We start from the raw sequence: 27,084 nt of genomic DNA on the forward strand, positions 1-27,084 counted from the left end.
GACACGAAGGCTCCTGATGGGACACAAGGCCCCCCCCCCCACACGGATTCAGTGTCGAAAGACGACATCACGTCTGCCTTCAAAGCCGCCAGGTCCCCCGCAGGGACCCGGCGATATCACACCTAATGATGAATTAAACATGGGGGGGACGCCGCCTCCGAGGCCACACAGCTGTCTATTGAGTGCACGGATGTTTAAGACGAGATTGTGTGCTTGAATCTTAAATTACACTTAACAAGTCAGATGCTGTGTTTGTTTGTGGTTCATTTTGAATAAGTTCTCAGTGTTGATCCGTCAGGTTTTAACTTTGAGTAAACGTCCTGTTGTCCACTGAGGTGAAGGGTTTTACTTTATGCCTAAAAGTACTGACAGAGCCTTGTAAAAACATGATAATGTGACGAGTCTGTTCAGCTGAAAGGTAACTAACAGAAACATTTCGGTCCTGACTGCCAATTTATTTTAGATCAAGTAATAACGACAATGACAGGTCGCTGCCTTTTTAAATGACTTGCAAAATTCACAAGTTGTCCGACTGTGGAACTCCTTGATGTGTATTTTGCCCTTTTCACCTCAATCAGAAAAATAACCCCTACAAACTATATTTTAAGTGACAGTGCCGTGTTTCTTGTATTTGTCCCGACGACTGTTTCAATTTAAACATTACACTCTGTCTGGAGGTCAGACAGAGCTCAATGCTTATTAGTGCAGTTTTTATATTTAGAAACACAATGGTTTCAAACATTTACCACCCACTTTATTTCAATAACATGGAGAGTGAGAAGCGTACTTTCCACATCTGATAGAAACGTGCGAGTGCAGAGGAAGAAGCGCAATGGAAACCATTCCAGTCCCACTGTGGTTCAAAAGATTCAAATAGACGAAGACGAGGGAAAGTGGGCACTAAAGGAATCATCATCTCATTGCCCCCTGGGGGGCATTTAATGGCTCCTTTTCAATGCAATGTCAGTGGTGGGAATCAACCGTGAATCAATGAACTTCCTCAAAAACTTGCCATCACCTCCTCCACCTGCCCTGCACAGCTGCATGGAAGCACCTCCCAGAAGCACCAAGGCGCCAACGGTGGGTGAGACCAAGCCGTTGTGTGGGTGGGATTGTGTGTGACAAAGTGCACCCACACAACCGACACCACCATGATAAAAAGCTACGGCTAATAGCTAATACACACCAAGGCTGGTAGAGGTTGAGTTTTAAAGTTTAACTTAGTCAATTGTTGGCAGACTTATTTTTAAAGAAACCAAAAAGCTCAAATAAATAAAACAGCTAAAATCTGATAACCTTTCACAGAAAAACGTACCAATAACCACCCAAAGAAAGGACTGTCTTTGAGGTGTGCTAATCTGTCAGATGGGGGGAGGGGGGGCGATGTGTTGATACTACGGTCCCAGAGACCTTTTGGAGACATTGTGAGCACTGCACCAGACTGTTAAACATAACAGGGCCATTCATGGACCAGCATAGCCAGCCAGTAGGAGACATAAGGTGATCCTGATTGCACGACTCTGCACCTGAAACCCTCCTCAAGCCAAACGGATTGTCGTGATGGTGTAAATAATCACTCTCTCACACGCTCAGGCTTTACAATCACCCTCCTGGGTTGGACTCTTCCCATCTCGCCAGGCTACCAATAGACGTGTTTGCCAGCCACCTCGCTCCCATTTTGTGGAATCGTTCCGGTCCGATGGGCGCCAGCGCCGTGCGTTCCTCTTGTCACGTGACGCACACTGTACGCTCAACTGCTGGGTTTCACCTGCGTAGAATTGTCGTTTCCCCACTCGATGCTACGGGGGTCGAACCCGTGCTTCGGTGGAAACGGGACCGCCGCCATGGCCGCCGGACACAGATTTGCTCTCGAGTCTCTGCCATCTGCTCGACATGCGCCTCAGCAGCTTGGCGGCAACAACGACGACTAAGTCCTCAAAAACCGCAGCGACGCCGTGCATGGCGCGTGTTTAAAGTTATTTGCAGGTGTGTGGACCGTTCTCCAGGAGGACCGATGTCCAGGAGGACCGATCTCTGCCTATAAACCAAAACAAACACCTCAGCAGCCAAATGCATTACGGCGCATCTGCTGAGGCAGCTGCTTCTGGATCTGTGAGTGTGTGGAGGTATATGACAATAAAAAACTGTTAGTGAAGTGCTACGCTATTGACAGAACAATAAAGTGTGTGTGTGTGTGTGTGTGTGTGTGTGTGTGTGTGTGTGTGTGTGTGTGTGTGTGTGTGTGTCTGGGGGCAGGACGAGGGAAGCAGCTTCTTCCACATTTGATCCCCATTAACAATTAAACACGGATTTGAGATCAATGGCTGAAATGTGTAAACATGGAGAAGAACAGAGAATAACGAATAGAAAGAGAGGATGAATAACAAATTTACTCTCATTTTGATTCAAATCACTTCCAGGATGGTCTCATGTGAATTGAGTCCAAAGTCTCTTGGAAACCAGCCTCCAGGCCTCCGACCCGTTTATCAATCTCTGCATTTGTTTATTGGTGAGGGAAGAAGGGATCTGCTGTTAATTGGGAAGTTGATCTTGCGTGACAGTTCAATATTAAATCCTCGGAGAGACGCATTATTTTTACAGTCGGCCCCCACAAGACAGTGAGATTTAACAAATAAAGGGCTGCGGGCCCCTTGAGGAGGACGTGACCGAATCTCTTTTCACAATCAATTCACACGGTGTGTTAAAACTACAGAAATATAAATTAACTTATATCAACATCTTATTTAGCCAAAAGTCAAGCGTTAAAGGTGACGATATGAAACACTCGTCCTGCTGCTTCTCTTGTTTCACGGTACAAAGCAACGAAGCACCTCGCCTGTCTGTCAGTGATCCTTTGATCTCTTCGCGGTGTTGCACCAACTCTGACGGCCATGTTGGACGTCCTCAGCTCTCCGGCAGCAGTGAAGATGAGCTGAATGGACAATTTGGAGAGTTCTCACAGAACTGAATAAACATGGACCCCGCAGGCGTAAACAGAACATCCTCCTCAGTCCTTCAACTCCAAACTGCCCCCCCCCCCCCCCCACCCCCTCCCATTCCTCCCCTGACGCACCATTACCAATAACATCACACAAGGACGGTCACACAGTGATTTAAAACGTCAAGCCTGTTTAAAATGCGCGCACGCACACACACACACACACACACTATTAGATCCCTAATAGATTCAGTTAAAGAAGTCTTCTTCTTCTTCTGGATGCGTAATGGCGTTTCTGACCCATCGGACTCTTCTTCTAAAGCTCCAGAGAGGTTTGAGAGGTCTGCAGGTGGAACGCCCATCAGCACCTTCAACCGCTGAGGGAAGCGCTTGTTTCTGTTGTGCCGGTTCCTCGTCTGTATTTCTGATTTGAATGAAGACTTGGAGACATTAACTTTGTGAAAATAAAACAATAATCATTGTTGGATCCAATTTAACTGAAGAAAAATCTGATTAAAATGTGTTCATTAGTACGATGGCTTGATTCAGAATGATAACACACCCAGTCCAAGACGGATGTGACTGACTGCTTTAATGACGTTATTATCAAATCTATTTCGTAATTTCACCAGGACCCGATACGAGTCACCATTAATGAGATCACACCACGTGCCTGAGCTTTTTCTATGTTTTATGAGTAGTATTCGTACTAATTGGGTGACGGCGTCGCCCTGTAGGTTGATCAAGAAGGAAATGAATGTGTCTGTATGACCTTAACTGCTGCTGACCTTTCATCCAACACCATCATTATGTCCACTTTATCAAACCTGTCTATTTTTTCTGTTTTAAAAACCAAATTCCGGCGAAACTTCATTGTCTGAGTGTGTTGCTGTTTTCACTCTGAGCGTGCTAATGTTAGCCGTTAGCTAATGGTACCAAGTCCTTTTTAAGAGTCAGTGGATGCATCATTAACACCTCGGTGTCATCCTCAATCACTCACAGCTTCCTGGCGTTGATTGCTTCATGAACCGAAGGCACCTGAAGAAGCCGCTGATGGATCATCACCGGGACCTTCGTGAAGCAGACGGGTTCGACCTCTACGCCGACCTCTACGGCACCAGGTCTGAAGCTCCTCTTTTCCTACTCTTCAGATCGCTGATGTTCGAGCGCAGCTTCCTGAAAGTTAACCCCAGGGCCATGAATATTGATTGGCCTCCGATCATCCCGTCTCTGTGAACGCCCCCCCCCCTCCCCACGGCCCCCCCTTCACATTCAGCTGCTGCTCCAAACCTCTCAAAGAATTACATCTCATTCTCTTTTATCCTCCAGCTAAAGTTAAAAGATTATTTTCCTCGATGTATTTCCTTCTCTTAAGAGAGAAGAAGGTGTCTCATTTGGAGTAGATTTAGCTAATTGCTTTTACAAATAACATTTCACACGGATAAATTGTTTTGCGGGATTTATTTTAAATATTGTCAATTTAATGAATGCTCTGATCCGCGTGTCTCATTGATTATTTCTACTCTGAGCACCGACATAATTAACCATCCAATATTTGACAGTTTTTCTCGACTGCTTAAGCACATTTTTGATGTTTTATTTTAAACAGTACAATTAATTAGCACACCCACAAACTCAATACACAACACGCCTCAGATCCTTTGCAAAATGGAACTCTTGTAGAAACTATGCACTAATTTATCAAAACCGTACAGAAAATGCTAGGATTTGTCTCTTCGTCTGGCTTTGATGTGGCCTCCTCCTCAAACTCACTTCCTTCTGTTTTGGTTGAAGATAGGAGAACTCAACTCATGCATTTCATAGTGCTTAAAACTGATTGGTGTGTCTGGTGTGTGATTGGATGGGGTCCAGTCTACATCCTGGACATGGTCAAACCCGTAGGACACACATACAAGAGATTCCTTGCTTTATAGTTAGATGTATATGTGACTGCACATGCAGACTTACAGGGGACCCACTATGGAACCCTGTGGAACACCACAAGTCAAACGGACCGTGACCGCCCCCGAAAGGGTTCTGTGTGATAAACCAGATTGAACCGCCTGATCTGCCTGATCTGCCTGATCCCTGCTACTGTGGATCCAGACCACAAACCAGACAAAGAGACACAGAAATCTTGGAGATCGATCAGCGAGATGCGACCAGAAGGATTATCGTTGCTCCGTCTTCTACTGGCAATCGGGAGCCGGTATTAAACCCTCTTCTGCATTTAGCCGTAGCCGGACGACTTATTTTGTGAGCCTCTTTGTGTCTGGTTCTGTTCTAAATGGGGCAGCATTGCTGAAGTGCCAATAAAGACACAGAAGCAGCAGAGCTGGCCACTTTAGCACTATTTTACAACCACCAGTCTTTCATTCAAACCCACCCAAGGATCTCAAATCCTTTCATACATATTCTGTTCAAAGGGCTGGCTCGGCCCAGAAGGCATAAAAAGGCTTTTACCAGAGCAGGACGGTGAAAGTACATCTCACCTCCTCATTAACATCCACTTTGTTGCTTTGCTGATCTATGCAGTTACTGTTTCGTTGCAACAAGATGCTTTCAGCTCATAGCAGATCTCATCAGACTTTAAAACCCAGAATTCTCCGTATCCTTTAAGCTACTTTCGTACTCCTTTCCTTATCCTCCCCCAAAAATCATATTTAAAAAAATGCAATACCCTCGGTTCCGGTGCTCTGCTGCTCCATTTGAGCCTGAGACACATTTTGTCTCTAGGAAGTGTCAATGCAACTTCCGTGTCTTTCCTAATTCCTAGGATTGTCGTTTTTGTATCTACTGGATAAAATACAAAATGTATGTGTTACGCAAAAGAAATGATCAATGTAGATAATGTTTTTACGTCAGATATCAGATAAATTACAGGCTGCAGGTGCCAGTACAGTGAAAAATGGAAAGTACCTAGATAGAGAAGATAAATGACCAGTGACTTTTTGATGATGGCTGCCATAAACCAAACGCCAGTCTTTTTTTGTAAAAGGAAAAGCTTACAACTAATAGTTCTTCTATATATTCGCTAAATATATGACCTCTTTAAATACATATGCCTGAAATTCTGCTTGGCAAGGAGAACATGTAGCTTCAGTTGTTTGTCTCTTTCTTGTGGCTCTGGTTCAAAACAGCACCTCTAATTTCCCATCGGAATCTTCTGCCCCTGAAGGCGTCAAATGCCCTCCGCAGGGAGCGGTGAGACAGCTCAATGAAGACGGGACCTTTGGTGCAGCATCTTCAATCATACAAATTGATGCAGAGTCTATTTTGTACGTTGTCAAAAAACAGAGCAGATGTTTGTTGAAGACATTTAGGGATTCTGCTTAATAACACGTTTAGAAAAGATCTCACGCGTTTCATTTCAAGAGGGTGACTTTGCTTTTCCCCCGAAAAGAGGTAACTTTGGCTCATCTTTATCTAGTAATTACAGAAGGCTATATTTATGTATGTTTTTATTTTTGTTAGTGCGGTTTAATTGGTTTTGCGAAGCGAGGGAAAGCTACAATTTTAAAGTTACAAAATAAAACGCCCACGAAACATTCAATGTAGATGAAAATGATCAGAGAGAACGCTGTTTTCATCAATATTCACCAAACCTATTGTTTAGACTCCAGTTCATTACTTTCCAGCTTTGCATTTATCTAAAATGGTGTCTCTTATTGTCACGTATGTGTCTATTAACTTGAGATATTTGTACGCAGTAAAGAGCACAATATTTTCACCAACAACTTACTCCCACATTTCCCAGTAAATACAAGTGATTATAAAACGTGAGTCATATTTGTTAAATATGCAGTGAATGTTTAACATAATGGAACCTTTTGACTGTGTGCTTCTGCTGCAGCAATAAACTTTCACTTTTACGTTTTAATGATTTTAATAAAGGTTTGTGTGCATCCCAGCGCTCAAATAACTTAATATTTAATATTCATCTTTTTCAACTTTGCTCTCATAAGAGTGTTAATGCTGATGCAATCTAAGTGTTCTGTTTCTATTTTTTGTTGTTTACAACCTTCCTACAGTTTGTGCCTCCTCTACAGTTTTAAATATTGCTCTTTGAAAGATGGATAACAAGACATGTGCAGAGCAATGAAACGCGACTCAAGGGGAAGCATAGCTGCAGGAAATATCCGTTTGGGACGTGAATCGGGAGAAACGTGCAGAGAAATTGCCAAAATATCCATGGAGACATTCGTAAGTAAATGTTCGTAGTCTTGGTGTCCTTCGCTGTAATATTATGCGACCTGACAAACTGGACACTCTGAGAGACGGATGGTTGACGTTGAAGAGTCATAAACAGCAGGAAGCATGTTTGAATTCACGGTGATGATTGGCAATCATTGGTTCCGCAGGCAGGTTTCACCCTGAATTAAATACATCTGCTTCCTCCTCATTCCACGTCTTCATTCCACTCCAAACTTTTCCTTAAAGAAATGCGGCTTTTCAATTTTTTCTTGAAATACACTCATCCACCAATTTGTATTTTCACCATCCTTGCATGAAAGCAATATTGGCACTGAAAGTGGTGCAGAGGGCGGCGTGTGTGCAGCTATCTGTAAACGGCCAACTCCAAATACACGGCTGACACCGAGGGCCACCGGCGAAATGATTTACAACCGAGCTGCTGATTGGACCCGAAGGGAGTCAGGTGCTCGCTCCTACATGCAGACACGCAAAAATCACACGAGCCTGTGTGAACATGTGCAGACGTGCAGCACGCACCCAGAAACCAACACCAGCACAGAGCGGTCGACGTGTGCGGAGAGCTGCGGCCGCCTCGCCACCAGCGCTTTTAAGACTGAATGGATGCTGCAATTCAATGAATGCAATGACTTTCGTTAGCCAAAGGGAGTGTGATTGGGTGCTGGAATGGGAATAGTCTGCAAGACAAAGGCCACTTGTAAAAGCGGCTGATGGAGTCAGGCATTCAAACGGCCCCGTTATAAGATGACTGGAGTGGATTCAAATGAGCGAGGGGTGACGTTCTTTCATGTCTCTCTGGTCCGAATGTACCACAACTTCACCTTACAAAGACAGAGTCTCAACCACTAATGAGAAATACCTAGTTCAACGACTCATCTGGACCATCGTTTCCTCCGAGCCGCTCTAATTGTGTTTTCACTCTCGACGCGTTAACAGTGGGTGCAGATCGCAGCACAGATTCCTCACAACCCCTGTTCCTTCTTGTCGGTACGATTTTTGATGTGTTAATTGAAGACTCCCTGAGAGACCGACAACAGGGGTCAAGGGTTTGGATGACGGGATTAGAGCGCGTTGACGCACTCGGCAGCACAGAGAAATACAGTGAGAGTGATGGTTTGGAGAGCGTCCGCTGTGGTTCGGGCCTCACAGTCTGTGTTTCGGCGTGACACTGATTCTCTGCCCTCTTTTGAAGCCCACACGTTTCCTAATTAAGGGTGTTTTCGCTCATCCAGACCTCTGCACCGGCACATTACTCCTCAGGTCAAACGCACCGTAATCAAGATTTTTTTTTTTTTAAGCAGAAAAGAGGTGCAGGAATCCCGCAGAGGGCCCGAGGAGGATGAGGTGAGATTAACGAGACTCCTGCAGCGTCTTCACAGTAATTAACGGAGGCGCTTTGCCGACCCTACAGACGCCTCTTTAAGTGATCATTAACCCAATTGTGATTAAAGAGACGGTGCTGTGGACAACAAGTCAAGGTGAGAAAATATTACCCTGCTCCCTTTTTTGGATAGAAGGAAAGGGAGTAAGGGGGGGGGGGGTGCGTGTGATTTCTCCTTATGAAACTTTATCCTCGGGGGAGGTCTGGAGGAGCCCCCGCCACGCTGTGCGTGTCGGTGTGGGTTTCCGTTTTGGGTTTGACTTCCTTTGACAGTCGTGTCTCCGGAGGGTTGTTCATGAACTCTACACGAGTCGCATGTTGCACATGATTATTTCACATTTGCAATTATTTGTTAGTTTCACCAAAGAGCAGGATAAGGATCAATATGCATTATTCATACATTAAATAATAAAAATGAGTATGAAATTTATACAGGAAATCTTGTGTTTAACATACTAAATCCATTATGTTAAATTGCCAGGGGAGCAATTCTTTTTAGGAGACATGTGACCTGTTTTTTTAAGCAGGAACATCGGAGAGGCCTCGTTGGAAACGGTTCTTCAATGAATGAACCCGCTCTCAATCAAACTACAAAGTACAAGGCTTGTTTTCCTGGAGTGATAAGGAAAGGCTCTGCTTTTGCATTACCATCGTTGTTTAGAACAAATAATAATAGCAGTGAGCGGTGCTGGAACCTTTTGATGTGATCCATTAATAACTATAGACGAAACATCGTCACGTGAGCCGTCCCACAGAAGAGCTTTAATGACTCTGAACTGAATGCCATGGTCCCCCTGTGAGCTCCACCCTGCCAACTCATCGCCTCCAACTAGCAACCAGCAGCCTGGGGGGGGGGGGGGGGGGGGGTTCGATGCTGCCGGTGAGCCGAAGTCCTCCCGGTCGCTCCACCACAGAAGATGAAACACCCGATGAATCACAATGAGAACACCTCCGCCCGCTCTTATCTGCTCCTCCTTGATTGAAAAATAGCCACGTTCGCGTCTTGGCAAGAGTGCGAGCGGCTGGCTTCGGGGACGCCGAGGTGCGGCGGCGTGTTTGTGTGCCGCAGCGAGGACGGCTGAGTGGAAGAGGCAGCTCGATGTAAACACACTGACAGGACGGAGTCATTCGTAAAGTCGAGGGAGGGAAGGGGAGAGGCATTAGGGTTCAAGGATGAGAGGAATTAGAGGAAGACATGTTCGGAAAGGTTGAGCAAAGAAGAGTTGGTGGTGCTTTAACGCAGCGATGGAGGAAAGAAGGATTCACTGAAGGGGGAGTAGGGAAGGAAGGAAGGAAGGGGAAGGAAAGACTGTAAAGGAGAGAAGATAGTGGAGGAAGGGGACAGTAAGGAGGGATCATACAGGTGAAAGTAAAACAATGAAGAGGCTGAAACAAAGGAGGCAGGAAAGTAGAACAGAAAGGAGAGCAGAAGTAAGAAATATAGAAGGAAGGAAAAGTGGCATCGGAGAGCAACAAAGGGAGGGAGAGTGAGTCTGAAAGATAGGAAGTGACCGAGGTGATGTAGGAAAGGAAGAAGGGCAGATTGGAAGGAAAATGAGAAATGAGAGTAAAATGGTGATGACGGAGTGGTTGGACAGTCCATGCAGCAGCTTTAGCGTCCTGATGAGCAAACTGTGGTGGAGCATCGATCCCCTTGGACTGAAGGAGCATTTCAGCAGACCAACGGAGCTTCACCTTCCTTCACAAGGAACCCAAACGGTCTGCTGTGTGGAAGAGACGCAGCCAGGGATGAGAAGGAAGGAAAGGAGGGGATGGAGGACAACAGGGACCACGCAGGAAGAGGAAAGGAACCACTGAAGGAACAAGCTGAAGAGAAGACGGCACCTGTACTCAGTGTCCCTCTCTCTCCTCACAAGTCCTCTATGTGCTGAAGACGTTTTTTAGCCAGTTCATCTGTCATTCCTTTAAAAAAAAAAAGAACCTTTTTGCAACCATCCATCGTTCATCACTGCGCACCGTCTGGCTGTCAGATGTTCCCACAAGGCGGCCTGGGAAAAAACAGGAAGCCAATAAACCACCTGGCACCCGGTAGAGGGGAGAAAAAGCCGTCCTCCCACAATAACCCCCCACCCCCCACAAGAGCGATGAGATGCTTTGCAGAAGGTGGAGTCATAGGCCAACAACTGCCAACAGAGAGTCTCTTCTTCTTCTTCCTCTCCTTCTTCTTCTGTCTTAACGAGCCCCCACCCTGAAGCCTCCACCCTGGAAAGGATGGAGGAGTGTTTACGATCAGCGCTTTTAGCCAAACGCTCAAACCGTGGCCCCCGATAAGCAATTTACGGCCCTAGATTAAAGTGCGGTGTTCAAACAGAAGAGCGGGTGTGGGGGGGGGTGCTCACACGGGACACGTCCCGTCCTCACCATCAGGAGGATGCAGTCTCCTGGCTCGCATCCCATGAGGCACAACATCCCCCCCCCCCCCCAGCAGGTTGATGTATTTCACATGGCTTTAGAAGCTCTCATTCCTTATGCTTTCATAACGTTGGGACAAACCCATGCACTGTATGAAGCCCCTTCACACTGCAGGAACCTCGCCATATTACATCCAGACTCCCATCCACGGCGTTTGCACAAGACTTAGAGGAGGAGAGCAGAAATCAATAAGCGGCAAGGTGATGTGTACCCGGTGAGGACGGGGGGGGGGGGGGTGGGGGCGCGTGTCAGTGACTCCACAGGAAAGTTAAAGCAAAAAACACATAAATTCACGGACACGGACTCCTACTGTAAAGCTGCCGGCTGCCGTTATCGGGGTCGGCGGTAAAACCCACCTCTGTGTCGGTGTCTGTGAACGTGAAAGCTCGGCTTACGCCTGAACCTCAGCGTTGACGCCAGACACGAGGAGGACATGCGTTTTAAAGAAGCGGGCTATTTCTGTGCCGCTTATCATCGCAGAGTCCTGCATTATTTAAGAGCCTGTCAATAGGACACGGAGGGGACGGGGGGACGGGGGGAAAGGGCCGCTGATGAGACCGGCGGAGGGCCGCTCGCCGCTGATTGGGCGGATGTCGGGGGGGGAGAGACAGCCGACGCGCGGGCCGCGGGTCCGGGCAACGCGGCGGCGAGGCCCCCGCAGAGGCGAGAGGAAGAATCAATTTACCCGCGGGGTAATTGGATGGAGATAGCGGCGGCTTTACGGGCCGATGTCATAATCTCCTTAACGGACGCTGCGGCGCCCTGTTTGGTTTCTGTCACACGGACGGAAACAACGCGAGCCATCTGAACGTTGCACTGAAGAGCGTGAAGGGCTTTGAGGAGCTCGGGGAGGGGAGGGGATAGGGGGAAGGGGGGGGGGGGGGGGCTCCATGGCGGAGGCTGAGCCGCCCTCTCATTGGGTCTCGTGTAAAAAACAGGTGCAGATTGAAAGGACGATAAAGGTGGAGGACACACTTTCACCGGGACGCTTTTGTTGCTCTCTGCACTGAGCCGCCCGACGTGGGCGAAACGCCGGTGGAGCTGTGCGACCCCCCCCCCCCCCCCCCTGCCCACGCCGGCCTCTCAGTGAGACGGGTCAGCGGGTGAGGATAAAGAATATCTCCATTTGACACTGAAATACACACTACGATATCATCATCTGATGCTGCAGGTTGACTGAGGACAGGGGGACGAATCGGAAGTGTTTCAATACGTGCATCCTCTAAGTTTGTTGTTTGAAGAAAAACTGTATTATATTTATTGGAGAATTACTTGTATGTAACAACAGTGGAAATCTAAGTACTAGCTGCATTGGAGTCCAAACAGGGGTCCAAAGGCCCCTCATCAGCAGCTACAACACGAAACAACAAGAAAATCCCAAAACAATTATCAAACTGTTATTGGTCTCCTCACGTCTCGAACGCTCCGGAGGAAGCAACAAGGAAACGGAGCGCAATTTGTCTTTTAGTTGAAAATGGGCCCAGTTGTTTTCAACAGTGCTTGTTTGATTCCCCCCGAGCGCAAGCTGCCTTCCTGCATTCGTTGATCTGCACGACTTCGCCGCTAATTCAGGAACCCGCACCGAATCTGGGGGTTGATGTTCATAAAAACACTTCGGTGGGGACTTGTGCGCGAGCGGAAGCAATTAATAAAACAACAAAATCAAAAGGTTTGGGATTTGAAAACGTTCTCTGCAAACTATCTTAAAGAAAAACGTCCCCAAACTGCAGCTCCTTGCGTTGCAAATGGTAGAAAATATGCAAAAGCTGAATTCAAACACCAAAAAGTCAATAATAGAAATGTGAAATCATCTTGCACACACGTTCATGCAGCAAACCGCTCGCATCACCTTCATAATTAGAGCCTCCCAGCAGAGAGCAGCTCTGTGGGCTGATGAACCCTTGAGCAATGCGGTAAACCTTCAGCCACTCTGCTGTCTGGTCCCCGGGCGGCGAGCGGCGCTCTGCAGATAGAGGAGCCGTCCTCAGACACAGCGCTGTGGTATAAAATCCCATCAACGCTCCATTTGTGACAAGTGGATTGAATTATAATTATAAGACACACTGCTTCATTTAAACGTGAACTATATCATAGCCGGACCATTTTGAAACAACTGGAGCTGAACAGCACAAACAAATGCTGCAGCACGGAGCACTGAATTAACAGTATAATTAAGCCCAACGTGCCCCTCAAAACAAAAAAAGGTTGAAACTAATGCTTTCATTATGGCGAAACATTAAAAGACGCCAGGAAATGGAACCAAGCGTCCCAAACTTACATCAACAAGCCTTTAAGAACACGCCGTTCTTTCCCTTCACTCAGTCCGGAATGTTAAAGCCGAGCAGATGAGTCTGTCTCTGGCAATCAGGGGGGGCGTCGTCTCCCTCGGCGTGACCTTGCAGCGGGACGCCAGCCCTCTGAGGACGAGGCGCCGCGGCGCCGTCGTCCATCGCCTGGCGGGCTGATCTGTCACTCATTAAAGCCGGAGACAAGGTCCACCACAACACGTTGAGTCACCAGGACATTTGACAAAACTCAAGGTGCACATTGGGCTTTAAATTGTACGACTCGTTCTTCGTGAGCAGAGATTTCCATTTGTTACTGAGACGGACGCAAGGAGAAAGCTGCTTTGGGGCTTCGTTTGACTCTTCGTTTGACTTTGTGAGTGTAGTTCCACGTCGTAAGGCACGGCCCATTGATGAGGCTTTTCTCCCTGATTGGGTGACCGGGAGACTTAGTTCCAGCTGAACTGTATGAGTCATCTGGCTACAGGCTCCAACACGACGTCCACTGGACTGATGGCCTGGAAACCTCCAAAGAGCCCTTCAACGCGGTGCAGGTTGTGAAGGTTCGAGAGTCTCAGGCCACCCAAGTCTGAATCGTTTCTGCATTTGTGTGCAAATTTACGAGATTAGCTTTGACGTCTGCCGGGAGCCTTCGGTGCTTCCCAGGCTTCCTCTGATCAATAATTTCATCATGAAGATGGGTTTCGGGGATATATCGATTGTCTCAGACGTATTGCTTCCATTTACGCCCAGCCAAAAGGTTCGAATAAAGTCGAGCACTCCGAAAGTGGCTCCAAAGCTTGAGATGGTCGTAAAGACGCTCCTCCGTCCCGGAAGGAGGTGGAGATGTTGGAGGGGGGGGGGGGGGATTTGGTGGTAAAGGAAACAGCCGAACGAACAGCCGGGCAGATGAGGAGAAGCATTATGCATGGAATGCTTAGTGAAAGTGAGATATGAAGACGTTCTGTCCTGAGTTATCAGACAATTCATATATTGGAGGCTAAAATGTCAATATTTCAAAAGGCTGAAGGTGAGGGCCAATGGGCATGCGTTCTACACCCATGATTACATACAATTCAATATAATTACATAGTATTCAGAAGAGCGGGAAAATACTCATTTGATGCCAATGCATAGTTAGTCAAACGCATCGTGCCAAAAATACCTGGAAGTCCTTCTGCGTGCCGTCCGATTTTGCAGCATGGAAATCAGAGGAGCAACAGGGTGATGGTTCAAGGTGAAACGTTATGAGGAAGTGCTACGTGTCAGATGAGGAAGCTGGTGCAGGCGGAAGGCAGGCAGGCAGGCAGGACTCAAACGCAGAGTTTTCAGAAGGTGATCTTTATTCACCACAGAACCAAACAGAAGCCAAAAACGTGCACCAACGAGGACTGACATGGACAATGACGCGACAAAGGACAACTGGCACACAGGGCTTAAATACACAAGGGAGGTGCAGGTGATTGGACACAGGTGGAATCAATCACGCAATCACAAGACAAGGCAGGAAGTGAAGTTAACCCAGGACCACAAGAGACATGAAACTTCAAACTAAAACAGGAAGCGAAGCCAAACCGTGACAGAACCCCCCCCTCAAGGACCGAATTCCAGACGGTCCTAAAGGGGAGCAGAACCGGAAAAAATCAGACAAGGGGAGGGAGGGTGGGGACCCGACGATCCTGGACCGCGCGGGGAACTCCGGGTGATGGCGGCCATGTGTCGGGTCCTTCGGGGGGCCGGCCGGGCCTCAGGGTCTCGGGGGTTCTGGCGGGGCGGCGGCCGGGCCTCAGGGTCTCGGGGGGTCTGCCGGGTCGGCGGCCGGGCCTCAGGGTCTCGGGGGGTCTGCCGGGTCGGCGGCCGGGCCTCAGGGTCTCGGGGGGTCTGCCGGGTTGGGGGCCGGGCCTCCGGGTCTCGGGGGGTCTGCCGGGTCGGCGGCCGGGCCTCAGGGTCTCGGGGGGTCTGCCGGGTCGGCGGCCGGGCCTCTGGGTCTCGGGGGGTCTGCCGGGTCGGCGGCCGTGCGTCGTGGCGGGGGGCGCCGAGCAGTGCGGCTCCGGCGTCGTCGTGGCGGGGGGCGCCGAGCAGTGCGGCTGCGGCGTCGTCGTGGCGGGGGGCGCCGAGCAGTGCGGCTGCGGCGTCGTCGTGGCGGGGGGCGCCGAGCTGTGCGGCTGCGGCGTCGTCGTGGCGGGGGGCGCCGAGCTGTGCGGCTGCGGCGTCGTCGTGGAGGGGGGCGCCGAGCAGTGCGGCTCCGGCGTCGTCGTGGCGGGGGGCGCCGAGCAGTGCGGCTGCGGCGGCCCAACCCCTGACCCCACCCCCCCCTCAAGGGCCGGATCCCAGACGGCCCTTAGGGGTGGGGGGGAGAGGACCAAGGGATGGGAGGGAGGGGGCACGATCAGGGGCCGTGGGGACGGGCCAGGAGGCTGGACTCTGGGGGCCGGAACGGGCGGAGGCTGGACTCTGGGGGCCGGAACGGGCGGAGGCTGGACTCTGGGGGCCGGAACGGGCGGAGGCTGGACTCTGGGGGCCGGAACGGGCGGAGGCTGGACTCTGGGGGCCGGAACGGGCGGAGGCTGGACTCTGGGGGCCGGAACGGGCGGAGGCTGGACTCTGGGGGCCGGAACGGGCGGAGGCTGGACTCTGGGGGCCGGAACGGGCGGAGGCTGGACTCTGGGGGCCGGAACGGGCGGAGGCTGGACTCTGGTACGTCCCAATTGAAATGATTGACATGCTTGGTATCGTCATTAGGTCGCAGGCCAAGACCCGACTGACCATCTGGACATGTGTTAGTGAGTCTTCTGATTCTGTCTTTGCTACCTGACTGCGGCTCTAATTAGTTCACACTGAAGAAACAAATATTAAAAAAAGGATTACACGTTTCCCGTAAATGTAGTTTTGAACAGACGTCACTGATTATAGGTAGAAATAGGGCACCTGTCAGGGACTATTTCCAGCAGCGGATTAATCTTCATCTGGTGCTGCGGTGAGTAGGTGACCAAGTACACAGTGATGAATGGAGAAATTCAAAAGGAGTAAGAATAGTTTCCAATGACATTCATACTTTATAACTTACATCTTCAGCATCAATAATCCAGCGAGGGGGAATTAACACCAAAATAGATCCGGAGGTAATCAGAAAGTAGACCTAATTTACCCAGAAATAAACAAGAACAGTATAAAGCTCTGAGGTGGAGGAGGTGGAGGAGGTGGAGGAGGAGGAGGGGATGTGAGTATGCAGGTTTTCATTACAGGTTCATCCTCCCACAGCCCAAAATATGTTAAAAAAAACATGCCGCCTACTGTCAAAATATTGATGGTGATTGACATCAAAGAGCTTTAAATGATTAAGGCTGTGTTTTTAATACTGTTGCCGGTCCGGGTGGAGCATCTGGCCCAAACGGTTTGAGATACTGAAACGCCTCATATTTTATGAGGTTGTCAACTTACAACTTGCTAATCAACTGAAAGCTGCAGCTGTAAGAACACTAGAGGAATAACAAGTGGGGTGTTTCCCTCTGAAATGCCGAAAGAGGAAAGGAAACTCGTTAATACTCAACAAGGTCATTTAAATTTGCTAAATTTGTGCAAATGATATACATGAAACAACAGGAACCTGAGCCGGGAGGCAGGCCGATAGTTGCTTAATTTGACATTTGCCAAACTAACCAGCACTTTCACATGTGATGAAAATACAGAATATCTTGACAATGCTAATGCTAGCCTTTAGCTAGTCCGAAAACCAGCAGAACGAGTAAAACCCGGGGAGAGATTCATCGAAATGGGTACGAACATCACTTCAATTTCAATTATTTCATGAGAGACATGCAAGCTGCTCGAGAGTCCACTTCGACTGCAACACCCCGAAAAACCTCCAGTTCTCCTTCTCCGGATCCCAGAGGAGCTGGAGGGCTCACCAGAACCCACACCACCCCTCGAGGGGGGGGGGGGCACTCAGCGAATGCTTGAAATGCTTGAAATGAAAGGCGCGGCGGCTCAGACGGAGACGAAGATGAGGAGGAGGAGGAGGAGGAGGAGGAGGAGGAGGACGGTTGCCGTGGGTGATTTTTGGTACAGAAACCTCTGTTGTTGTCATTCACTGTCGGAACAAAGAGGGAACAAAGAGCAAGAGAGACACGTGGCTTTGAAAAAAACAAGTCTCCGAAAAACAGAGAAAGGTATGCGATGTGATGCGGACACCTGGAACACAACCTCCACACTGCAGCATGTAAAGGACTCTTAATAATATAAAATATAGAGACACATCCAGACTTAAGAGGAACAAACTTCCAACCCAAACCGGTGAGATGAGTGATGAGCGACTATTGGAAATAGTCAATAATGAATAAATACAGTATATTCCATTTGTACCAAAAGAATCCCCCTCAATCCCACACACATTTTTCACAGAACTTCTGGACGTCGAAAGAACATTCCCAAATTTAGCATTATGGATTTCACTTCTTCTAAAGTCATTGAAGAGTCTCAAGAAATAAGAATAAATTAAGAATAATTAATGTTTGTAATAACGCTCTCTTCTTTTTTTCCGTTTGTTGTACATCATTAAATTACCCAAAATGATCCCTGCAGGCTTCCATACAGCATCATACGTTCACCTGCACGCATTGGGTCATCACCGAGGAGCTGAATTATCTTCCTCACAGCCCGGAAAATCGCTTCCATCCAGCAGCCGTCTCTTCAGGAGCCTTCGAAGCAAACACTAAAAGAGGGCTCTGATCCACGTTGGAGCGTTTTTCGTGGCACGGCGACTAAAGTGCCGTCTTTCTGCCGTTTTCACTGTTTTCGGCTATGTCACAAGCTCCTTTATAGAAAACAGACGGAGGAACCTTGGACACCGCCGTTTTCCTGCCATGCATCTCGTCGCAGGGCCTCCGTGTCCGGACCATCAAGGGCTCGGTTCCCTTTGCTGTTGCTTTACACAACAAACAGCCAAATGACATTCACTTAAACCAAGAATGGAAACACAAGGCGACCCGACCTGCGGTTCCCTTCTGTGCAAACAAGGCTTGTTTCAAAGCCTCAGCCTTCGACCCGCCGGGCCGAACAAGCAGCGCTGTCGGGTTTGAGCGCTAATCTGCAGAGTAATGAGCTCATAACTCACCGGTTTCTACCAGGAGCCACAAGAGGTCATACTGGCTGCAGGGAGAGCTACCAAAGGAAAAGCTCCGAGATCTGGGTTTTTTTTCCAGCATCACAGGGCCCGACGAAACGATCAGTAGCACACGGCTCGAACCCTAATCGATCGATTACAGCATTTCCGCCTCCACCACGAGGGAACAGAGGGAACAGAGGGAACCGGCGTGGGCCAAATGAGCCAATCAGAAAGCATTTATGCAGAAACCAGGAGATCCTCTCAAGCCAACCGTTGGTCATTGGATTCGCCTGCTGGACTGTGGGCGGATGCCAAAGGAGCTGCAGAGGAAGACCCACGGGAACCGATGGAAGGTGTGCCCCCCCCCCCCCCCCCCCCCCCTCTCGACACACATGACGTGCTGCTGCGCTGTTGTTGTTTATGTTCACTGTTGCACACGAGCTGTTGGTGTAATATGAATGTCAAGACCATTTTTCACTTCTGTTGACATAAATGCCACAAGCCGGCTGTGTGGCACCGGGGGGGGGGGGGGGGGGGGGGGGCTGGTTTAACCGTGAGTTATTATTTTACATGTGGCAGTGTGGCATGATTATATATCATTATCAGAGTCTAACCAGCTCAATTGTAATGCATGAAACCCCTCTGAAAGAAAACCTTACTCAATAAATCACTTATCAGTCTACTCCAGCGTCACTACATCTACACGACTCCTAAAGGGACTCAACCCCCCGAGCCAGCCTCATTACACTATAACCTCAGGCCCTCCATCATTGCAATTGACACTGTAAACAGGGAGTTCCACCCACTGGTAGTGTATTACATGACTGTACATAGGGTTAACTAACACAGGTATAAAACGGCATTAATGCCTGAGAGTGGGAATCGACCCGTTCCGTCTCATCAGTGAAATAGAGAGATGTAAATAAAGATTCTTTCAAAAATTATTAAAAAGTATTTCTGAATATTCATGTTTACCAAATCAATGTTTAGGTTTGAGCCTGTTGGAATGATCGCAGTCATTCATCCACACAATGAACAGTGTGTTATTGGTATCAGGACATTTGGTATTTTTCTTTTATGTTGTTTATGAAGACTGACCCTGGACCCTTTAAAGCTTCTTATGCACAGATGCTTGCGGCAAAAGAATTAATTAGCATTTCTACGTATTTTCTTCCGAGATGGAAGGATGCTGTTTTGGTCAGATGGTGAAACTATACTTTGGTCTGATTTGTTCTTCTTTTTGCCCTCAGGCCTAAACAGGGTGTTTATGTTCTGCATCTTGCTCTGCATTAAAGTACCGATGGGTGTCATCAGCATATCTGTGGTATCTGAGCTACATTATGAAGTGCAAAACATGGAAGCAGATCATTTACACTTCTATCAGCACATTATTTATTTTATAGAGAAAGTGCTATTTTATCATTTGTCTCTGAACCAACAGAAAGTTGTGCAATTTTAAATTTTAAAAGAGCCACTGAAATTAGGTGTGTGCTGCTCAATGTTCACACACTGTAGCTGATGCTTTCAAAATGTGCGTTTAATCACATGACCATTTATGCAAAAGCAAGCTCTGATTGGTCATCTTGTAAATGTTCATTCCGGTAGCTTCTCACACAGGTCTTACTTTGAAAAGCCTTTAAAACATCACGTGACCCAACGAAGCATCACGTGACCCAACGAAGCATCACGTGACCCAACGAAGCATCACGTGCAGGGATTCGGACCCCGGCTCAATCGACTACATGGCACATGCACCTTGCTGTCGTCCCTGCGACCTTGAGAGGTGACGAACACAGACAGTGGGATGAGCCACACCGGTATTTCCTCATCGGCCTGTGAAACCCCCCCCCCCTTCTCCAAAGCTGCTGCAACAATGCTCAGCTCGGATCTTAGGAGAGAGGGTTGTCCAGGCAGGCTGAGGGCTAATTGTCAAATGTGTGTGGGGGCTGTGGGGCAATTGGCAGCTGAGGCTGAGCTCACTGGGAGGCTGAAAAGGAGAGAAGGAGAGGGAGAAAGAGAGGGAGAAAGAGAGGGAAAAAGAGAGGGAGCAAAAGGCAGGGAAACGAGCGAGAAGAGGAAAAGCTTAAAAGGAGGAGAACAGAGGGAGAAAGGGAGGGAGAAAGGGGGGAGACCTTAAACAATCCTCAGGTGCTGATCGCCCCTTAACCCCAGTCTCCTTGTCTCTTCCTTTTCTCTTCATCTCAGCCCCCCCCCCCCCCCCCCTCCTCCCCCACCCCCCTTACTCCCCAGCGCCTTTGTCTCTGAAAGCTACACCAGATGGGGTTACAGGTGCACCAAAAATGAAATAACAGATGTAGAGCAGCTCCACCCTGGGAGCAGACATCGCTGCAGGAGCACCGTCTCAGTTGCGACCCGGTTTCAAAGGAGCCAAGATGGCTGAGCTTCTGTTTGCTCACAAGCGACGGCACCAAATCGGGAAACAGGACCAAAACAAATGAGATGATTTGTTGACTGTCAACACGAAGACAAATAAAACCCCCGATAGTGAACCTTCACCCGGTTCCACCGTGGTCCCGGGACGATGTGAAGTGTTGTCTTTTTTAAAAGTGGGCGATATGTTTACCACAGCGATTCATTTCAATCTGGGACTAGATGTCGTCTGGAAGTCGAGAAGCGCTCAGCGGTGGAAACACGTGAATCAATAACCGACAGAACCAGTTCTATCCAATTCCGGCTTTTAGCAAATCAATCAAGTCTGCTTAATTCCAGTTATTAATCTCTTCGTCCAAACAAGGTCCAATTAAAGACCAAATTCAATCAATATCCATTTGATTCCACCTGTCGTTGGTATTCACGTCAGCCCGGCGTGTCCATTACGGGAAAAGAATAATTGTGCCTTCTCGTCTTCTCCATTTGAGTTTCTTTCATCTCCTACTGAGTCCACACACACACACACACACACACACACACACACCGATGGCTTATGTTAACTCGATTAACTTTGACCCCGCAGCATCTCGTCCTTCAGGTTCCAGCCACTGGAACATCTCCACCATCATCCCTCCTGCTCGCTCCTTACTGTTCTTCCCCACCTTCCGCTTGATCCTTTCCTCTTTCCTTCACCCTATCCTTTCCTACTCCCTCGCCCTGTTTGGTTTCTACTTCCGGTCCCTCTTCTCTCCTCCCTCAACCCCTCCTCCCTCCTGACATCCATCACTTGCGTTCTGACACCGCGGGCGGCTGTTTCACTTGGTTTCATCTCCACACTCCTGCTTCAGATGTGTGCTGAGAGAGACAGAAGAGACAAGGGGGGAGTCGTGTCCAGGCGTTAGTCCATTCATCTCCTTGTTCTCAGGCATCCATTCACAGAGGCTGATGGAGCGCGCCGATAAAGAGGAGACGAGATATCAATGGTCCCGGAATGAGGAATGAGGAAAGGGAGGAGGTATAGATTAAAAAAAAGGGCGTGAAAGAGGAAAGGTATTAGGAAGAATGAGTTAAGCTATAAAGGGAAGGCGGCAATAAGGACCGAAGGGAAGGAAAGAAAGTAGAAGAAAGAAAGAGAACAAGAGGAAGGAAGATGTTCAGGAAGGACCTGAGGGACCTGAGGAAAGGCCGCATGGTCCAAAAGGAAAGCAGAATTAAATCCAGGTGATCCTTGAAAGAAAAAGAAACATGACCAATATGGCTGAAGTCGTCTCAAATGGTTCCGATGCCACATGAAAGCGACTTCAACAACACGAGATGAAGCCTTCAGACGGCTTAGTGTCACAACTAAACGTCTGTGTGACTGTGGAGAAGCGACAGAGACAAAGAGGCCCGAGACTGAGCGAGAGAGAGAGAGAGAGAGAGAGAGAGAAGCCTGGAGTCGTGATGCATTGTGGGAAGTGATGACACACGACAACTTCTACTGTCGTCTGCAAACACACGGAGACGCAGCCGAGCAGGTGGCCGCTGGCCCAGAGAAATCTCTCCTTTCCTCCTACACCACTCCTTCCTTCCTTCCTTCCTTCCTTACTTCCTTCCTTCTCTCCTTCCCTCCTTCGTCTCCTTGTTTGCCTCCTTCTTATCTCCTTTCACAGGAGGACACGCGGCTACCAACAGGTTTTATGATAACCGTCACGCAGATAAAGTCTGTGTGAACCAAAGTGTTCTGAGAGCGAGTAGATGAAAGGGTTAATCACGTTCACTCGGTAACATCCGTCCGGACATATTTTTACATACAAATGTTCCTTCAGAGCGAGCCGTGGGCCAATCAGGGACAGAGGCCATTAAACCCAATTAGGCACATCCATTAATACCAACTCAAACCCCAGAGCCACCGGTGGCAGAAATAACACAAATGCACCTTGTTGGCAAAATGTGGGGAAGTTGAGAGGTTTGTTTTTGGATGTCACACAAACGTCCTGGTTGGTGTCTGTGTGGCTCCTCTAACCCTCAAACTCCACTAAAGTAAGTAAACAACTAAAGTGTAAAGTGGGGGAAACGTCCCACTGCTACTCATCTACCACAAGGTCAGCTAAAGGAGATCGGGGAGGAAGGAGATCGAGGAGGAAGGAGATCGAGGAGGAAGGAGATCGAGGAGGAAGGAGATGATTCAAAGTGATCATTCAGCCCATCACCTGATGATGGAACACGATGAGGTGGGATTGCCACCAAAGGAAGATTTGAAACAGGAAGATTGAGCTGCTTCTGGTTCTTTCCATTTTTTTTCTTCTTCCGTCGGGCGACAGACGTCCGAACCGATGCCGGGTCGGTATCTCCATCACCTGCACGGCGTGCCTTCAGTGGCCCGGTGGTTCTGCAGCCTGCGACCCTGCAGGTACGTCGTCTGTGTCAAATGTGCACAGTTTCTTTTCAGAGTTGAGAGAGTTTTGGGGTTTGTGTTTATGTAAAGTGGGTTGGTGAAGTGGTCACTGCGTTACATTCGGTCCGGTCCAACGTCGGGACGAATCCCTCAGCAACGGCTGACCTCAAAATGGCCGATGGCAGCCGACATGATGGTTTTTCTACTACTGCCGAGGGGGCACGAGGTCACGCTAACGCGTCCGACACGCCAGTCGCCGCCGAGGAGAGGCGGTCGGCATGGTTACCGTGAGCTTTCATACAACCCCAGCGTGAGAAAGAAATAGTTAGTGCTTAGTTTGGTGTGAGGGTGAGGGTGAGGGTGAGGGTGAGGGTGAGGAGCAGGTGGAACGTGATGCTCTTAGTGGAAACAAACCGGCTGCTCACAGCTTCTGAGCACTTTAAAAGAAGCAAGAAGATTCTTCATTACGGGGCCCAACCTCAGCATAACAAGAGATGGAAGGGGGGGGGGCGCCTGTGGGGGACTGGATATTCAAAACAAACTGTGGAAACACACACACACACACACACCCACACCCACACACTGCAGCACCCTTATTACCTCCTTATTAGGAGTAGGGTTTTTATTCCCATCATGCTCTAAGGAATTGTGTTTGTGTGTTGTGGTGGAGGGAGGGGGGGGGGGGGTGCCCTAGCTCTGAATCCCAATTTCCTTATCTGTCCCGGGGAGTGATTTTCACACTCACACAGACACACACAGACACACACACACACACACACACACAGCCGCTTGCTGCTGCACCAGCTGCTAATGTGCGCAGAAACACACGCGCGCAGAGGACATTGATCCCGGTCTAATAGTTGCCCTACAGCTAATAATACTAAAAGGTAGAGGGGGGGGGGGGGGTGCGGGGGAAAGGGGGGGGAGAAGGGGGAGAGACGGGTAAAGGGGGGGGGCTCGACGTACATCTGCGCAACAACCGTTTGGGAAAATACAGGATAAAAATGCCTGGCGTGAACGTGCGCGGGGCTCTCCGACATGTCACATCTGTCACATCTGCCCGTCACCGCGTGCAAGTGGCGCGCTGACTTCCCCGCGTGACAGAGAGACGGACAGAGGGGGGATCGCGCACCGGTCCGTGCGCGCGCGGGCGTGTGTGTGTGTCAGCGTCTGGCTGAAAAAGACCAGCCACACCGGCGTGCACGCGCATCAATGACACAGAGGGGTCAAAGCCTCCTCGCGCAACACCGGCCGGCTGCGTCCCACCAGTGCCCCCCATGGGCATGTGCACATACGTGCACAGACGTGCTCGGGCACGCCCCCGGAGGGACATGCAGCATGCGCCCCACATTCAAGCAACGTGGAACGTGAAGGGCAAAGCCGGGGACACTTAATGAGACAAGACGGAAAGACAGCAGAGGGACAGACCAGAGTCCAGCGTGAGACACGGAGAGAATTCACTCACTGTCCTCAGCAGCGCGAGCCTCTTCTTGTGTCCGCGCGCATCCCTCCTCCGGACATGTCCTGCGGCGCAGAGCCTGCGCGCTTCTTCCGTTGCGGGGGTAATGTCCTCGGAATGAAACGACAAAAAAAAACCTTTGGACCACCTCCCCCCCCCCACCCCCACCCCCCACCCCCTGCCCCCACACACACAGACACACACGCATGCACACGCACACACAAACACACGAAGCAGGTGATCACGCGCGCACGCACAGTTTGGACCTTTTCCTCCACTCGGCGAGGCTACATGTTGCTGACTGCTCCCTCTGTCCCGCTCGCTCACTCTCTCCTCTCCCCTTATTCCCTTCAAATTCACTATGTACGCTCTGTCACCTAGCAACGTCTCTCTCCCTCGCTCTCTCTCCTCTTCCCTCCCTCCCTCCCTCCCCTCATGCCTTCCTCGCGACACGTGTTGAATGCTAAACTAAGTTGCCCGCTGTGGGATGATTTCTCTTCCACGTATTTCCCTGAATGTTTATTTCTTCTCTCTAGTCATCTCCCTCTTGCTTCCCTCCCAAGGACGCCCCCCCCCTCCTTAATTTCTTCCTCATTCCTTCTCTCTGGGACAGATGGGGGAGGACACTCACACCTGAGGAGGAACCTGTGTCGATCAAACAAATAAATTGATCAGATTAGAAAGTTCACTGAGCAGCTCTTCTGGGTGGCTTACTCTCTGCTTCACTGTGATGCATTTTCACTGGGGGGGGGGGGGGGGGCAACTTCAGTCACAACACAGGTTATAACACATTATAATGTGACCCACTGGTTGACCCCCTTCGCATAAGTCGGCTTTAGTGTTACTCTTGATTCATTTTTAGCAAATCGCGGTGCTTATTCTTCTGATTATTGTGATGCTCTGAAACCAGGTTAGAAAAGTCCTCCTGGAGTCAGGACTAAACAGCGAGGATTCGTAACCTGCTGAAAAACACCAGGACCCCCCCCTCTCTCTCCGCTGCACAATAATTGCGTCCTCTAGATGAGCCAGACGTCTCCCCCCAGCCTCCTCTCCGCGGGGTAATTAACACGCCGTTCTTTCTTTCCCGCGTTACACAACTCACGCTGGAGATGATGCAGCTTCGGGGGGGAAAACTCTTCTGCAGTCAGCAGGATCTCACCTTCACACACGGCATCACCTTCCACCGGCTTCTTGAATGCATAGATGACATCGTGCTCTATCTTTACACTTTGTAGCTGTGTGTGTGTGTGTGTGTGTGTGTGTGTGGGTCTCTTACAGGCCGCCTCACCACTGACCCACACCATCGCCAGGTGCTTTTTAATGTTTTAAAGCGACACCCAGAGGAGACGAGCGTGCTGCTGTGTGTCGTTCGCCTCGTCCTCGTCACATTGGATGAACGAGTCCTGCTCTTTATCTTCCTTCGAGGACCTGAGAGAGGCGTCTTCCTGGCACGAGAATAGAAACGAGCTCGCAGACCTTTCGAAACGCGCTTCTAATTTTCCGGGAGGAGGCCGGGCCGCACAGATGAGCGGCCATCTTTGTTCTCGTTTCAGCGCCGTGCTGCCGCTGTGAATCGACCTCCTGGCTCCTGGAAGCCGGCCTGCCAACGTGCAAATGAACTGAAGGGAGTCTGGCGTGAGGGAAACAACACAAAGAGGGCAACAAACGCACACACGCACACAAAAATCAAGACACATGGAGACAGAGACACAAAGTTGTCACGAACGCTTCATTTTCTTTGCATTGACGTCTTTTCATCATTTCCTGTCATCTTTGTTTGTTCTTTTCCTTTCCAGCAACGCGCTACGGTAATAACACTTTGGGTCTGGAGAACGATACCTTTTGTACGTGTTTTTTGCACTTCTGGAGGAACCAAAAATAAGCATCACATCAGGATGTTTCCAGCAGCTACAGCGGAACGAAGGAACATTTTTCAGCACATTTGCAGAGCGGAAAATGTGGAGACGTCAAAAAAAGAGTATTTATGAGCCAACGGCTGCCTTCCGAGTGCTCTCTGCAGATTCTCTGGGACGTTCAGCCATTAAACACAAATGACACACACATTATCCTCCGGAGCAAAATGCCTGCCATCATACGGGCGACATCAGAAAGCTTTTATTTTGAAGGCACCAGCCAATCACTCCCTGCAGACAACATATTGAGTCATTCATTTGAGAGCCGGTCTGGTTTTGCAGTAGGTTGGATCCAGACATTATGAGTCACATGAACATGCGCTGCTACACAAGTTTTTATCATTTTAAGAATCAGAATCAGTCTCTTTTCGCTGATCAAAAGAACCGCTGATGCCGTCGATCACGACTCAATGACATATTTATTATTTATTGTGTGGATTTCAAACTGGTAGTTTCATGTCTCACAGCAGTCTGTGAAATGGTTCACGGGTTCCATCTATTTGCTTTGTGTTCAGGTACAAAAACGCCCCCGTAGGCAAAAAAAACACCTTCCAACAACTATAAACACTTGAGTTGGTCAAATAAAAAAGT

The 27,084-nt window shown here is 49.1% G+C and overlaps 1 protein-coding gene across 1 annotated transcript in view; it reads right to left on the reverse strand.

Annotated features, from left to right (window-relative positions):
• grin2da (glutamate receptor, ionotropic, N-methyl D-aspartate 2D, a) overlaps nt 1–24,733 on the reverse strand; it is a 93,414-nt gene extending 68,681 nt beyond the window's left edge. The window contains exon 1 of the mRNA XM_037473706.2: nt 24,587–24,733. The gene's annotated coding sequence lies outside the window, so the exon portion shown is untranslated. The remainder of the gene's footprint in view (nt 1–24,586) is intronic.
• Nucleotides 24,734–27,084: the final 2,351 nt, after the last annotated feature.

This window comes from Pungitius pungitius, chromosome 17 (genome assembly GCF_949316345.1).
Source record: "Pungitius pungitius chromosome 17, fPunPun2.1, whole genome shotgun sequence".
Taxonomy (NCBI): Eukaryota; Metazoa; Chordata; class Actinopteri; order Perciformes; family Gasterosteidae; genus Pungitius; species Pungitius pungitius.